General features: G+C 41.6%; 1 protein-coding gene across 1 annotated transcript in view; it reads left to right on the forward strand.

Annotated features, from left to right (window-relative positions):
• The first annotated feature begins 8,381 nt into the window (after positions 1–8,381).
• Positions 8,382–17,290, forward strand: part of CSRP2 (cysteine and glycine rich protein 2) — a 132,803-nt gene continuing 123,894 nt past the window's right edge. Inside the window, exon 1 of the mRNA XM_052668366.1 lies at positions 8,382–8,387. The gene's annotated coding sequence lies outside the window, so the exon portion shown is untranslated. The remainder of the gene's footprint in view (positions 8,388–17,290) is intronic.

Here is a 17,290-nt window from a genome sequence, read left to right on the forward strand (position 1 = left end):
TGCAAAGATGACTGCTTCTTCATCCAGTGTCAGAGAGTCAAACATATAGTAACAGTGAGCCTTTGTTCATTCTCTTTTGATCAGTTCCAGATTTTTCACACTACCAAGCAGAATCTTTGCTTTTCGCTTCATGTCCCAGACAGGGGAATCAGAGCGAGTTCCCTTCCTAATTTTCAAAGAGGAGCAGAAATCTTGCCCTCAAATTAGCCCTTGCTTTGTGAGTGACTTCAGCTCCTTAACTGAAGTCTTAGCCCACCTTGTGCAGATAACTTACAGTCTAGAGCCCTTGCATGCATTGTTTTCTCTTTTCCCGTTCATGCTCTGATTGATAAGGGTTAATACATGGCTGAGGCTCTCCTCACATGCCAGGCAGCTCAGGTAGTCATTTCACTGGTTTAATGGAATCTCTGGCACCAGCCTGTTGGGCATATTGAATTACACCATTCAAAATGTTTCCCTAGACATCCAATGAATAATGAAAAGAGTTTAAAAGGTACTTCAACTGATATGCCTTTACATCCTTTGGGGTGTGGGGTTATCTTTTGGAAGGGCTAAATCTGTGCTAGCTCAAAGTGTTTTCCTTAAATTGTGCATCCTTTGATGTGAGAGATGGCTATAGAGCTAGAGAAAACAAACACTTTGGTATTGATATTACTCATCTACGTTATGCCTATTTGATCCAGTTTCATTCCACCTTTTGTCATATATGCGCTCTTTGAATAAATACCTTAAGTAAGGGGGCTGAGATGGTACATAGCCATCGTATCCTGTTGTAGACAACAATGTTCCTGATAGGGAACATTTACAACAGGTCAGAAGGGGCTGCCATATGGCCACAGCCAAAGCTAAAATGAATGCAATGACTCAGCCTGTTCCATTAGTTAATCCGTGCACGGAATTTGTTTAAAGCCTTAAAATTAATGATAAAGGTTTGCTAACTTCCCAAAACTTTGCAGAAGTCAGACAGTAGGCATGTATACTGGTGTGTAGCTGGGCAGCTTAGATTACTGGCTGACAGTGTTTCTTCTCTTTCAATCCATGGTCCCTGCTGGGGGAGTATCTTCTCATACCAGAGGTGAATATCTAATTCACACTCTTCATACTGTGCCAGCAACCCATTAGTGAAGCCTGCTGGTTACAGGCCTGCTTCTCTCTTGCTGACTTAGCACCTTACCTGTATGAGCATAGCGCAGGCAATGTCAAGACTCGCCTTGGTTTCCCTTGTGTGTAATGCCCAGAATCAGACGTTACATAATAATGCATTTTGAAGATTAAGCTTAGACAAAAATGAGTTCATTGAGTTGCAACTCCCAGCCATGGGCAGGCTTACCAACCACTAGATCAGGCTGCTCAAATTATCTTTGGATCATAACCTTTCTAATGCATAGGCTGACTCTATGTATTTTGTCATAACGAGGATGCACATGCTAGGTAACATTTCATCACTTCTAGAAACCCCCATTTAAAGAAAAAAAGAATCAAAGAACTGGTGAAAATTGATGCCTTTTGAGTAAACCATATTAGGCTTAAAAAATATTCAAGCTTGGTGGCAGTAAAGAAACTGAAACTTGTCTGGTAAATTAAGGTATGAGCAACCCACACAAATGCTTTTGAATTAGGTGAAGAAAGATGTTAACAAGAAACCAAAATTCATTATGAGTAACACCTGGGTATTTGGGAGGGGAGTGGGAAAGGGATGGAGTGGGGAAAGAATCACAGGGAAAAAAATTATAGATCCAAATTTGTTATTCAGTCTTTTAGATAATTTTTAAATATTGGTCTTCTGTTCAGTATACTTTTTCAAAGTTAATAAGCAAGAGAAGTTTATGTTCCATCATAACAGTTGTTTAACCAGTCGGGTTTTTAACTGCACTCGTTCTTCCTATCAAGTGGTGGCAAGAGCAGCCTCTCACAGCAAAACAAATCTGCTTTTACTCTCATTCAGCAAACACTTTTGGAAATGATAGCAAATGTTTAATATGTTTTTGCAAATATGACCCTTTCCTTGTGTTCTGTTTCAAGGTCTGCTTCACACGTTCATGTCAAAGATCCGGTTTCACAGATCGCTGCTGATGAAGTTTTCCAATATGTACCATAATTATAGGTACAATTTGTCCCACAGAAATAAGTCTTCACTTGTTATTCTCAGATCCTCACACAAAAATGAGCTTACTCCATTCACACAAGTTTTTCACCTTACTGCACGAAAGAGAAATTGAGCAAAAAAACAAGCTTGGGCCACGAGAAAATCAAGCTTCATGCAAGTGTCAACCAGAAAAAAAAGGGCAGGATCTGCAGGTACTGAAAATTGCCATTTTACAATTCTTTGTGAGCACATTCAATAAGAATGTGGGCAGGTATTTAACCTGTTTAAGTAAAGATAGTGTCAATGAAGGCAAACTGTTTACAATGAAGATGAAGAAACCCCATTGTGTCTTGCTCTTAAAAAAATCAGATTATGCACATTTTAATTATTGTAATCCATCTCATTTATATTACACATTTCTCTTTATATTTTACCTCACTGAGAATACAACTGAAAGAGTTAGAGTGAAATGATCAAACGTTGCACTGAAACACCATGTTTCTGCCTTCACTCAGCCTACTGCACATACCTCAACCTGAAAATTTGTTCAGTTTTCTCTCTTTTCTTCAGGCAACTGATCATGGACATGTCAACACCTTCTCCCTTTCCATCCTTAAGTAAATGACAGTTACTAAAAGCTTAATTTCTGTTCTATTACTTGGTTATTTCTGATATGGAATCCACTACTGTTCCTAGGGACAGAAAGCCAAGGGGGGACATGCAGTGCAATAGATGGCTGGGACTAAAGTGCGATGGACTTAAAATATTTCTTTTTAAAAGCCTTTTCGTATGGAGCTTAATTAGTATAAAAAGTTTAAGGAGGAGAAAAATAAATTCATGAAAATGTCATCCATTCATGGCTACCAAGCATGAGCACCAGATTATATAGCCTGTAGCTCTGGGATTCCCCTGATGTTTTGGAGGTACGTGGAGACAGAGCAACCTCCTTTACTTTTGTACCTCCTCCCCTCTATGCGTGCATGAACGCACGCACAAAAGCACACTCCTTTGTTTTTATATTCCTGACTGAACATCCCCTAATGATGTGTATGGGAGAGAGAAAGCAGGACCAGATGAGCCTCTGCAGTGACATAATGTGAATGCTCTGTGTTATGTTATACTGCGATGCTGTAGCAGGGCAGGCTACTCCCATGCTTCTGAGGCTCACTTCAGCCAGCCCTGCAAGCTGGCTATCTGATGCAAAGCCCAATGGATTCAATGGATTCTTTTTTCAGATCTTCAGAACAGACTCTGAGCTGCAAGTCTGGTTAATGCTGCAGCAGAGAACATCTGATTATTACATGGGGCTGGTCAGGAATAGTAATCAAATTGCCTAAAGGAAAGCATTTAGGATACATTATTTAAACTGCATTAGATATCCATGTAGTCATTCCCAGGCAGAATGAATATTTCCTCAATTTTATCCAATTTTATTCAACTTAATTTACACCTTTTGTTAGTTGGGATGAATATTGCTCTGTAACATGTCTGAAGGAAGCAGGCTCTGCAGGAAATGGTGTGAGCTACTGACGTCATTGCTATCAAGGGAGCCTAGTATTAGAAAACGTTGCAATGGTACAGAGTTTTCTCTTGGATAAGACATAAAACCAAAGCTGCTCCTCTGCAATTATGTGGTAAATATAATCGTGTCCTGAACATGGAAGTACATATGTCAGCAGAAGGCAGGAATGGCTTCTCTAATGTCCAGACATGCAATGTTTCCCTTACTACATGGAAATGAAGTTTGCCAGCAAGGTCCTCGCCACGCTGTGTGTCCTGCCCCATTCTCACAGGCTTTTGCACTCCATTCCAACTGGCCGCATTCCACCTGAACTGCAGCGTAGGTGCATTTGAGTCATCTCAGTCTTGGAGAACAACTTTGCTCTCAACAACTGCTTAATCTCACAGGCCCTGAAATCAAGAAATGCCTCTGATTTTGAGCAATTTTCTAAGAAGCGTCTTTAGAATTTTCCAACAAGAGAAAGAACTTCTCCCCCTCTCCAGACATTGCTACAATCACGGAGTTATTGTATGAGAGACAGAGCGTGCTTTCCTGCCGCTCCCTGTGCCGGGCTCCCTGCCTCTTGCAAACCAATCACAGCATCTCAGAAATGTCCCTCATCCATCAGTTCAGCAATGATTTATCAGGAATCAGGAGTAGCAGTTTTCTCCGACTGCAATTACAGGGTCTGAAGTCACCCAAATGGTGAGAGGCGAATGGTCTGTGAGTTTGAGTTTCAAGGAAAATTTGCTTGTTGTCAGCTACAATTATTAGTCAGTGTTGGTACTCAAGAAAGATGTGCTCCCTGTAAAGATTGAGTTGTGTCATTATCACTGATATGCTGGGCTTTCATAAATATTGACATTCTGTAATTAGACAGCTGCTGTAAACTGGAGGAGACAGTCATTAAAATAGCCATTAACAGAGCTCAGAGCAGAAAAGAAGGCTGTTTCTTATTCATTTGTGACAACGAAGCTGAGAACAAAAAAGGAAATTTTTCTATATTCTACATTAGTAATCTCTATTATATCCCTGTTCTTCTCATATTCCTTCAGCCAAACAACTCATCCTGGATCTTCATTTCCCATTCACCCAGATGAAAGCATGACCATGTTTCTGTGTGTACAGTCCAGAATGCTCCAGCAAGAAGGATATGTAGAAAAGTACTCGCAAGGTCTTTGTATGGACTTTATAGCCTGCTTGCAAATATCAGGTAGTACCAGAAGGGCTGTGTAAAGTGACTGATCTATGACAGGTTTTCACAGACTAAATACCACTGTTGTTAACTGAACATTTTGCCTTCTGCCACAAGAAAAATACCCACAATTCTCTGGCAATAGATACTGGACAATTTTCTAGCTTTGGCTTTCTGTTAGAATGACTGAAGCATGGTGTTATCAGAAAATCTGTCCTTTTGCTTCTCATATAAAAATACAGTGTCACCGCCTATAGAATTTTTGCCTGATTACTCTCTCAAGTTCTATACGTTGTTCACTCATTTATTTATTTTTATTTATTGAAATTATATAATTCAAGGTTGGACTTCATCTTTTGAGTGATAAAATGACTTTTGTTGTAATCTTTTGGGGGAAGACAAGGAATTTTTGGAGCTTGGAAACAGCAGGCTGAGCAATGGAGCTTCTCAGCATGCAGCCTTGGGTCACTGCTGGTCCCAGGCCATTAAGAGGTGTAACAACTGGAAAAATCCTGCCCTTCCAAACATCCAAATCCACATATTCCAACACATACTGGCAAACAAACAAGCAGAACGGGAGGATGTGAAAATGATTTAAAAAAAATAATTCTGCTTTTATGTTCATTATAATGATGAGGGTTGTTGTGCTGCAGAAGGCAAGTTCACAGGTTTTTATCTCTCCAAATAATCCAGATGGTGGTACTGAAATTTATCTCATAAAATCTTACCGTTGCCATGAATTGATACTGAGATTCCTCCATAATGATGATACATATGCAAGCAGCTTTAAAATTCACTGACTGGAGTCCCACAACAGGCAGGTAGAAACCCAAGGCAGCCACCCAATGAGCAGGCTGTCATAGCCATTAACAGCAATTCTCCACCCATCTCTTTGATGAGAGCCAATGCCAGTAAGCATTACAAGTGGATTATTGTTTTACACTCAGCATGAAAATGCTCTTATTAAGAAGAAGAAATAAGATTAATCTGACTAAAATCACTTTAAGGGAATGACTGCAAATTGAAGTGATTAGCAATGGTAAGTCCAAAAAAGTGTATGCTGTAGATATGCAGCCAGGGAGGTCTTAGAACATGGGGAACTGCTGATATGCATCTCTTGAGTTCGCTGAGTTTTAGATGTAATCATTTCACTTACATATTTTGTTTATTGTAGATTGCACCATAGCTGAATGTCTGTATGGATTTGTGCATGTGAACATCTACAGGGAGAGGAGAAATTGATGGATTTTTCTAATCTAAGAAAGAGTTACATTTATTCATATGTGATCCTGACTGGAATATATTCTTTTGGTGTTTTTATGAGTTAGCACATGTATCCGTGCAGCATCAGAATCATGTAGCTGAAAGGCAGTCAATTTGTTCTTACCACAGCATCCAACTATTCACCTCTTGATCCTGCCCTTTGCACAAGTTTCTCAATGAGTGATTACAACTAGGAAAGCTGAAAGCTGAGAAACATCTCTTCTGTTAACAAATGATCCAAAAAGGCTTCAGAGCCACATGGGTGTATCTGCATGATGCGGATGAGACTGTGGAGGAGTCTGCCCATACCCACCATGGGCTGGATGAGATCATGAGCTTGCATAAATCACCACCATAGTGATCTCACTTCTGAGCTACAGGCTAACACCAGCCCCTAGTGCCTCTGCTTTTCTCTTCCTTTCAAAGCTCTTCAGGACAGAGACTTTCACCTTGGCACATTGGGAAGATGATCCTTAGATCATCTTAGAGGGGAAGGTGTCTCCTGATCTGCCCTGTTTCTTCAGGCTATCTCGGTAGGTGAAGCCTGACCTTTTCTCTGTAGAGAAATAAGTGCAGGACATGCCACAGTTTGCAGGAAAGACCCATGCTCCATCCCAGCAGGGATCCAGCACAGAGTTAATCCCTCAGAATGCTCCAAGGAATGCTCTGGTCCTACAAAAAAAAAACAAAACAAAACAAAACAAACAAACAAAAAAGGCAGGGAATGCTGAGGCCAGAGACTACAAGATACTGTTCTGTTCCAGCTGCAACAATTACCTGAGCTGTCAGAAAAACAGCAGGTCCTAAATTTTGAACAGAAGGGACTAAATGCATCCCTGGAGCAAATCCAGCAGTTTCTGCAGGTTATGGGAAAGATTTTGGTCCTCCATCTGTTTTTTTGCAGGGAGCTAAATATTTTCTGTAACACTGAATCAAAGGACTGAAACAATCTTTCAGAATGAGAACTTCGGCATCAAAGTCAGCTGACAAAAATACCTTACTGCCACTGGAACTGGTTCCTCTGTATTTCTTGTGCACGCTAAGCAAAACAGCATCTTTCAGACAGACAGCTCTTACTGATAGGCATTTCAGAATTTCAATTTCAAGTGCACTAGAGGGTTCCTCAATGAATGGGAACTCATCTTCTTACCATATCATTTTTCAAAGGGTTGTGGTGAGACCAATGAAGAGGCTTCCTTTAAAAACCCTCCAGCATTCTGAGCTAATTCTGTGGTGAAACACACCCCATGCCAGCTACTGCCTTCACTCTATGGGTAGCTGAGTGCTTATGGGGAGTTGTCGACGGTTTGTAGAAGTTGCCTTTGATTTTGATGGTATACTTTTACAGATGACAGTATTTAGTAGGACTGAAAATATCCTACCAGCTAAAGTATGCAGAAGAGATATGCATATCTTGTGGCACACAGCTTGGTGTGGTTCTCAGCATTTCTTACAGGATGGTAATTCAGATTGCTCTTGTTTCTGATGGATGCTGCATGGGCTTTGATTCCCAAAAGTGAGAACAGGCAGGAGACTGGACACCATGCACCTGGGTGTGGTGAGAAGGCAAGGGCAGCAGATCCCACAGCTGATGCTACAGTCCCATTCCTGTCTCAGCACGGTGTTCCCAGGGTGGCTGCTGCAAACACATTGAGGCTGAAAGAGGCTGAGGATGCTTGTCTGAGCAGGAGGCTGCTGTGCTTTGTTTCCAGGGAGGCCACTTCTGTTCAGTTTCTTTAAGTCTCATTTTACCCATCTGTTATGCGATGCTCATTTGCTCAGAGTGGTGTCATGAGACTTCACTGATGTATATGAAGTTCTTTGATGCATGACAGCTCTACATGAAAAATAAAACAATCAGAGCTTGTTTCCATCTACATCACTTTTACTTGGACATCAGCAGCTATTTGGTGTTATTGAATGACATCGTTAAAAAAAAATCATTTTATTTATTCAACGGCCCATTCATGGGACAGTCTCAGTTCAGGACTGGTTTCCTTGTTCTGTGCTTTTTTTGTGTGGGGTTGGGGGAGGGGGATGGGGGGGGAGTTTGGCTAATATACTGTAAAATCTACTCTTATTTGTTCTTCTCATGATGCTGGTTATGACCTCCTTTTCCCACTTTAAACAGTAAACAAATCCTCCAATCCTCTCACATAACTACCTTTCCCTGGAGTAGAGTGATCTGCATTGTTTGCAAATTACATTTGGAAAAGCAAACAGGGGAAAAAAAACATCCTTATCAGAGGTAGAGTGGCACAGACAGTTTAAAAAAGCTAATAATTGATCGCTAAACCACCACTGATAGTAAAGCAGGATGACCACCAGTGGTACAGCCCATAGTCAGCTGGTGAAGTCAGCCGTGGCAGAGGGGCAGAAGTACAGCAAGAGACGAGTGCTTGGGTAGAAGCTTCTCACTGAAGGCCTGAACTGCTCCCATTCCTTCTGCATCACTCTGCAGATGCTCGGAGGCCAAAGCTAGATGACTGCAGAAGCCAAAACACTCTTCTCATCTGTCGGATCGACTCAGCAACTGGTCTGAGAGTAACAGATGCCGGATGCAAAGCCGCAAGTTGATAGACATTGCCATTAATGTGTTTTAATTAAGTAGCGGAAAAGAGTAGTGAGGGGACTAAAGGAGTGACAGTGAGAGTGAACACCAAAGAGCCTAGATTTTTTCTCTTGTATCTGTTCCTTTCATCAGCAAGCAGGGGATCGGTGCTGCTGCCCAGCTAGTGCATATTGCTGGGAAATGGGAGAGTCTTGCTGTTTCTAGGCTGAGTATAAACATTTGAGTCTGCTTCTTATGGAACATACTCATATCGACCTTATATTCCTCATACACATTTGGCTTACTTTGCCCATATGTGATAGATAACTTACATTTTTCAGGTCCACTTATCTATCATTCCCCACCCATCCAGAGCATTCTTGGTTCACCATCTGCAGAATAACATTAGCAACCACCAGAGCCTTCAGCACTGTTATGGAGATGCCATGTAATGCTTTCGGCTTTCTCATGTCCCTGCTGGTCTGATTATGAGCAGATTCCCCACAAGTGCCCGTGTGCTGCAGACACATCCCAGCGGCTGCCTGAGGTGGCTCTTTGCTAAGGAACCCCCAGGGACTGCCTTGGGCTGTGGCTCCCACATCATAGCCAGGGGTGTCTGTGTGTCTGTCTGTGTGTGGCTTCTTTGTTTCCAGCAGACACAAAGCAAATGCAGAATGAGTACGTAGGCAGAGTATGAAAATGCACCTTAGGTAGAAAATCAGACTGTACAGAAATATACAGTGAAGGTTTATTTTCCCCAGTTAGAGTGAGTCTAAAAAATCTGCATTTCCATGGATCTCAGACACCGTAGATCTGTTTTGTCACAGCTTATGTAGATTTGAATTTTATGTTTGGGGATTTTCCAATGTAAGGCCTTTCGAAATTTCTCAAGTACTTCCTGAAACTGAAAGGAGAAGAGAGTCATGCTACATTTCTGTGTCTTTATCACGATTGATGTCAGAAAAATGTATGCTCATTCCTACTCCTTTTCTTTGCTTGTAGAAGTGCTCTTTTTTCTGTGTCAAGTTCCAACCTCTCTGTAAATCACAGTCTTTAGTTTAAAATGCATGCAGTGTAGTCACTGTCAGTGTAATTTATAAACAACTGTGAGATTTCCTAAAGGTATTATGAATTTTAAGTAAAACCTAACTAGAAGCGTATGTAGATACGCGCTTTGGTTGTGAAGCATTGCTGCTGTCCAGTAAGTGTGCATTAGTATTTGTTCCATCGTGTGCAGCTTCAGACACTGCTTCACCCCTTCTAAAAATCCAGCTAAGTTGCAGATGGATGCAGAGATTCAGCTTGTACAGGAATTATGACAGGAAGAAGCCTCTGCACCAGCAAGGTGTGATTTGTCTTTTCTAAAGTTAGCTGCCTAAAAATGGCAAATCTCAGCTGTGTTTGCTATACAATCAATGGAAAAAGAAGGCAACCTGCAGGCTGACTGACTCACTGGAAAGGCTGTGAATTATAAAGGACCCTAAGTGGCTGAACCCTGGGCATCAAATTCAAGCTAGACAAGCACAGTTAATCAAAATCAATCCAGCCCCAAATGACTTTGGTCCTTATGGGATTTATAAAAGCTGTATGCAGACCTTCAGAAGTGGCAGCAACTGCCCCATTAAATTCGATGTCATAATCCCTGCATCCGCCATCCCAAGGGATTTCATCCTTCACAAAAGCCCTATTTTTTCTAGGGAGTTGGAAAGAGGAGTTGGATATGAAGCAGAGGGAGTTTTAAAGACCACCATTGATTTAACACTTTGCTGTGCTGGTCTTTTGGAGGTTTAAAAGCTGCGGGGTTATTTCATAAGGGATTAATGCAAAAAGTAAAATGCAAAAAAGCAATTTAATGGTAATACATTCACATCACACACTACGCACTGTAACTAAATTTGGCTTGAATGCTCACTGAAGTCCATGTACTTCTGTATGGCCACAGATAAGGGCAATACATCTGAGAATTTAGGATTAAGACAGGGAAGAGATCAAATCTCTTCTTCTAGGAGAAATATCCAGAAGAAAGAAGGGGCAGAGATGAGAGAGAGAGTCAGAGAGAGACAGAGAGAGGGCTTCAACTACCCAGTGGGAGCACAGAAAGAAGGAGCAGCTAGACACTTCTTGGCTGTACCTTAGGAAAGAACAAAAGACAACGTGCACAACTTGTAACAAAGGAAATACTTCATTCAAGACAAAAGGAAAAAAAGTGGTCACAATATCCAAACACTACAAAAACAACATGCGATGTGAAATTTTTACTTGCTTGGACTTTCAAAAGTCAAATGGAGCTGTTATAATTCACCTGCAACCTACTCTGAGTGGGGGATGAATGCATGACTTAATTGTAATGAGTTTATAGACAGATAGACTCACAGATACATAAATAATCAAACACAGTGATGTTCTGAAACTCCTTGTCCTAGTGGCCCTGCAAGACATCACAGTGTTTACATTTTTGTTACATTTTGAGGTCAGCAGGGGACACAAGAGGCCATGCTCATATTGACATATCTTCCCCCATTTGGGATAAATTGGTGCAAGTTGACAGGTTCCAGGGGGAAGTTGTTCCTAGAAAATGATCTCCAAATAAATGTCTACATAAAAATCAACCTCTCAGCAATGAAAACATGCTTTCGTTTATTCACCAAGCCTGTCAAATTTGAATGTGAATGTCTGACAAATTTCTTTGGCATGTGGCATTCATAGTCGGACACAGTCTGACTGTATAGACATCAAGGATTCAATAATTAGAGCAAAACTCTTGTTGCAATCAACAGATATCTTAATCTGAAGAAGAAGCTGTATAACTACTATACTATAACTACTCAAAGTGCAGAAAAACTGAGTGTCATCTGTTCAAGCATGCTTACCCAAAACCAGAGGTACCACTGGTTGGAGGTTTGGCTTCCATGTATGAATGCAATGGAAGGAACTGGTTTCCGTATAATCCTGAAGAAATTTCCACTGATTTGGTCAAGAAGCAGGAATACCAGGTAATACCATTTCACCCCCTTTCAACAACCAGTTCCCCTGGTTATTGGGATGACTGAGACCTCCAGGAGCATGGTTTGAAGTGTTGGTTTTACCGCTGGGAGCTGACAGTTGCCATCAAATATACAAAGGAGAAATAGAGCACCTAGTTGTCAGGTTAGCGACATGAAGGCTCAGTCTTAAACTTCATCTTGAAGCAGGGCTAATTTCTACTAGGTGTTCTCGTGGTGCTGTCCTGCCTAGAGAAAGGAACAGTAGGAAAATGTAGATCACGTGCCAACAAAAAAAGCCTGGTAGCAGTGATTATGAAACATTATCAATTTGACTTTATGCAGAGAATGAGGCACAAGTATGGTTCATGTGGAAAACTGCTCGGTGCAGATGTTGTGGTCCTATCAGTACAGATGAAACAACACATGAATCATTCTCTCTAGGAATTCACAGAGCTAAGAAGGGAGGTAGGCTTTGTGTCAGACAAAAATTTCTTGGGAAATGCACCTTCACAGAGCATTTTAAGACTGACCTATAAGTAAAAAGAAAAGTTGTGATGCATAACTGGAAAAAGCATTTCTGAATTAAAGCACACTGTTCCTAACAAACGTTTTGTCACTGTGGCTGGAAGTTAAAGTAAATTTAGTACCTGTGACAGAGCTGGACTTAAATCAATGCCCAAAATGTGGAGCTTTTGTCCCTGGCACTCTCTGTCTTCCTGCTAGTCATGAGGCAGAGATAGCTTACAGGCCAAACAGTGCCCATAACTTTTATCAGATGATCTAAGGCCATGCCATTTTTCCCTTGTTATAACTGAACACCATTAAGCCATGTTTTACTGTCTGGCCCATCAAGGCTTTCAGAGCACCTTTTTGGCTCTGAAAGCAGCCCTATTTCATGCTTCCTCAGTCCTCTTATGAGAATTATCCTCACTTTAAAACAGAATAAAAAGAACCAAGAGCTAGTCATTAAATAGAAGAAAAGACTGATTTCAGGCTGGATTTTGTTGTTCACTTATGTAAATGAAAATGCTCCTTTAAAAAGAAGATGACATCCCACCAACCACATTCCTACTTTATTAAGATATCATGTAATGCTCTAAGTGGTGATATAGTCAGGCTGAGCAGTACCCATGGTCTGGGAGCCAGGTGATTAGTTTGTGTTTAACTACCAGAATGAAGCCATAAGCCCTAGAAGATCCCTCCTCTGGAAATCTCCTGAAGGCATCAATATGGTACAGCAGAAGTCTGTCTGGTTTTGCTGGATCTTGTTCTTGCATATGGAAAAGGGCATAAGAAAATGACTGTAGCCAGTTTGCTTCTGTATGCCAGCAAGCCAGCCTCTACCAGAGCCTTTTCTAGTCATAGGCAGGGGATTTCAATTAAGGTTTTCCAAAAAGTGAGGAAAATCATATGATGAATGTCTATCCAAAGGCAGAAAGCAGTCTGTAAAACACAGACTAGGTATGTTAAAATACGGGGCTTGGTTTCACCTGTGGCACAGCTCCATAGCATTATTTTGGCAGGTGCCCTGGGGCACCTGGTGGCACCTCCAGTGACACCTAAGGGCTCAATGTCCAGGCTGTCATGGTATCTGCTGATAACAGCAGACAAAAATAACACCTAGGAACTAGAAACAGTGCAGCCTACTGAAAACTCCATCCTGTGGGAGCTTCCTTGTGCAGTGCACGTACGCATCTCTGAGCAGACTGTGCTTTAAGCTGCAGTTCTGGACTGCTCCACACCCGGTAATGTGTATGTAAGCCACTCACAGCCGTGCCGCTTCTAATAAACCATTTATTAGCTAAACATGGGCTGATAACAAAGACATTTATGCTGAGAAGGATCCTTCCTTTGAACTGGAATTTGCACAGTTCAAAATCCCATTTCTTCAATCTCCGGATTAATGTCTGTGCTATCTGTGTGTGAAGACAGTTCTACTTTGTCCACATTGTAACGAGGGTCTGTGCACCCAGGATGTACGTGTTGGCATGTATTTGTAGGAGGATTGTGCTCAAGGCAGGCACAGCTTGACTTGGGGAGGGAACTGCCGCATAATATTTGTATTACCATTAAAAAGCCCCCATGCTGCGTGCTAGGCATTATTTCTCTCATACTTGGCGTGTTGTAATAGGTTCTGAATGCTGTAATGCCCCTTTGAAATATCACTGGAAGTAAATCCATGCAGAGAAATAGAGAGAGAAATCCATCTTACACGCTAACCTATTCTTGAACTCAGACTGCTTCTTACGCTTCTCCAGAATTTAGGCATGGAGTTTGTATAAATTTGGAAATATGCCTATGTCTTATCTGGTTTGTAACTTAGCAACCTTTAATCTGCGTTTCTTGCCGCTCCTTATAAAGCAGCTGATAAATCTACTCAAGCTCCTACGATACACTTGTGGGCAAAGTATAGAGAGGGTTCATCAAATACATGAGTAACACCCAAAGCTCTGTTCATTTTGCTGACATTTACCTTTACGCATAAAGACAAGCACAAAAACGCCCACTGCTCAAAGTCACATTTAATCAGACTGAGTGGATTTATATTAGCAGACACCAACTGCTAGAGGGAAGGCTGTGATTTGCAGAAGTTTCATAGACCTTGATTTGCCTGAGACATGGTGATCTTTGATTGAATTGCTTAACTTAGTTAATTTGCCATCTTTTATTTGAAGAGAGAGTTAACCAGATGTAAAATGAAGAGGAAGCAGTAAAAGTGGAAAAGATTACCTTGATAAGGTATATTTTTTTATAATGATTTTACCCCTCTGAATGCCACAAAGCACTGCTAGATTTAATCTTATCCAGAAGGCAAATATATTAAGGAAAATAAGGTCTGGGAGCTCTGAGTGATAAAACTCTAAACGGCATAGTTGTCACAAGTGATTGGCATATTCATTACCAAATTGCATCTTCCCAAAAGGTGTTTGGCATGCTACTAAAGGATTCCTAGTCACACACATGAGGCTGTCAAACAAGCTCCTCTCTGTTTGTTTACCTCCTGCATTAATGCAGCTGCGTCCTCCTGGAATTGAAAGCTGCTGCTGTGCATCCCGTTGATTGCAGAGAGACATGTCCAAAGGGCAAAATTACAGGCTCAAAGCTGGAGGCTGCCCCACAAGGTTGTTGCTTTCTTTTAAAACATTTCTGTACACTGCTGCATTTGACTCATTTCTTCTGTTCTGCCCTAAATCTGTTCTGGTATTCTTTTTCATCTGAAAAGCAACCCCAGAGATAGGAGGGACTTCAATAGAGCAGTGTCACTTATGGCTTACAGAGCAGCAAACTGATCACTGATTTGCAGGCTTCATTTTTTCGTAGGCATTGAGAGCAGAGTTGTATCAATGCACTGAAACAAGCTCTTTGATACAAACATAATAAAAGACAAAGTACAGCTGTCTACTACTCCCCATACATGGCTATAAGCCAGCAGAGAGAATGAAATACATACTCAAAATCAATATTATACAGTGACATAAAAGTTTGTGTTTAATACCAGCCCTTTTCAGGCCTACAAATGTGTTACCACAAGTTTTTCTCTCTTATCTACTGGAGATGGACTGAGTCAGCCTTGAGACAGAAAACAGGGAGTTCAAGATTCCTTCAGGTGTTGAAGAAAGGAGTGAGAAAGACTTGATCCTGTGATTCTGTAATTCTTTGTGACTTGGCTTTTGCTGCAAAGTGAGTACTCAGTCCAAGTGCCAGGAAAATAAAACAGGCTGCTGGGTGCTGGTCTTTTGGAAGAAGTGCAAAAACAGTTTTTGGACTCCTGTTATTAGTGCTGAGAAAACCTCATAGTTCTGGCTGACTTCCCACCGACTGAATTAAGTGCATGCTTAAACATTTCATAATTAACTCTCTACCCTTGATGTCAATTAATCTTATTTCTCAATTAAAACATCAGTGGTTCTGGTGGTTACAGATGTTGGGTGGGTCTGTGACCTCGTGATCCCCCAGCCCATATTACTTTCCTTTTCTTTTGCTCCCATTTTGGGTGGCTGTGACATTCTGCTGGAGCTCACCAACCTCTCCAGTGCCGCCAGGGGAGAGCCATAGGGCAGAGCCTCCTCTGAAAGGCACAAGGAGTCCTGTAGGGTGGTACTGAGGAAAATCTCTCTCACTGTGTTGGGCAGGAGCAGAATGGGTGCCTCCCAGACTTCCCAGCTGGAGCCAAGCTTTGCTGCGAGCAGTAGTGTGGGGAGATCCATGGCTGGACACTGTACTCAGGCAGCAGTCACAAGGGCCGGTCACAGGAGGACAGCCATGGGGAGTCCCGAGTGCTGCTGAGGTCCACATGGGCTCTCACAGGCTGCTGCTCCTGCCTGCTGCTCCTTTCAAGAGGAGTGCCGAGATCTGCAGCATCTCTGCTGCCAGGCATTTCCCTGAAATGTTAAAGGCCATAGGAACATGACTAAAACACATGAGTCATACTTACTCAGGATTATTTTAGCGTATTTTTTTACAAACGTTTTAGTGGCGTTGCTGTGGCACATACTACTCTGGTTAGAGGATGATACAAAAAGAGCTGCCTCTACCCATCACATGGGAACAGAAAAAGGACAGAGGTGACCCTTGTCTATCATTATCAAAAATCAAAAGTCACACCTGCAGTGAAGATCCGTGCCAGTAGTGAACTGCAAGAGCTTACTTAGCCCTGATAATTAATTATACCATACATCAGCTTTCCACAGAGAGTCTATGTGATCCCAAATCAGGAGAGGTTTGCCATTGCTGCTGTTTGCTATCATACCAGTTTGTGTGACTGCCGTGGGCAGATGACATTCTAGTACTGTTTCCCCTGAACCTTAGGAATATCCACTTGCTTATGGACCACACTGCTTTACAGTGAGAGGAATTAGCTTCCTTCTCCTTGGTTTTCTTTTCATGGCTGGAAGGAGATTCCTTAGCCCAATTCCCACACAGGGACACGCAGTGTTCCCCGTGCAAAATATAAAGCTTTGAACAGATGAGATCTGCGATTTTTGTTTTGAGCAACAAGATCCATCAAGTTAACTTCCTCTTCATGAGGGAAAAAGTGGTCTGCAGTGCACTGACATGATTGTCTCTGACAACACTGCCAGTTCATGTAAGAATAACACCAAGGAGGCATGTTGAAATTAGAAAATACAAGCAAGCAACAGCCGAGAAACACATGAGAGCATGGCTCAGTGAGAGCTGCCAGTTGCATGTTTAAGTTACCAGATGTCTGCTTGGCTTCTGAGCTTTAACATCTCCATTGGCTTCCTCAGAGGTATTGTGTCTTTCTGATGTCAGGTTTTAAGTGTGTGTGCTTTCTCTTCCCTCCTGTGGGCTTTCATAATGTAATGCCCTTTCAAAATTTGCCTTTTGTAACTTAGACAAATAGACAGTACTTCCTCATAACTGCAGTAATCCTGTGCTTCTTGCATTTACTAAATGAAATAGCTGAAATAAAACAATGTCCCAGCTAGGTCTCCATCCACCAATCTGCACTGACCCCCTGCTGTATGCACCAGGAACAGAGTGCAGACAGGTCATGAAAGGTCCAAGGACCACATCACTACAGACACACATTTCAGATATTTTGAGAACAGTAACAAACCTTCTTCTCTTTTTAAAGCAAAAGGTAACATCAGCATTAAAAATTCACTGCTTGTGTGCTTCCTAACTCATTTCTTTCCATTTATCCCTTCTTTACTAAATACACTATCTAAAAATGCTAAGAGATTCA

This window comes from Tympanuchus pallidicinctus, unplaced genomic scaffold (genome assembly GCF_026119805.1).
Source record: "Tympanuchus pallidicinctus isolate F22 unplaced genomic scaffold, pur_lepc_1.0 scaffold8, whole genome shotgun sequence".
NCBI lineage: Eukaryota > Metazoa > Chordata > Aves > Galliformes > Phasianidae > Tympanuchus > Tympanuchus pallidicinctus.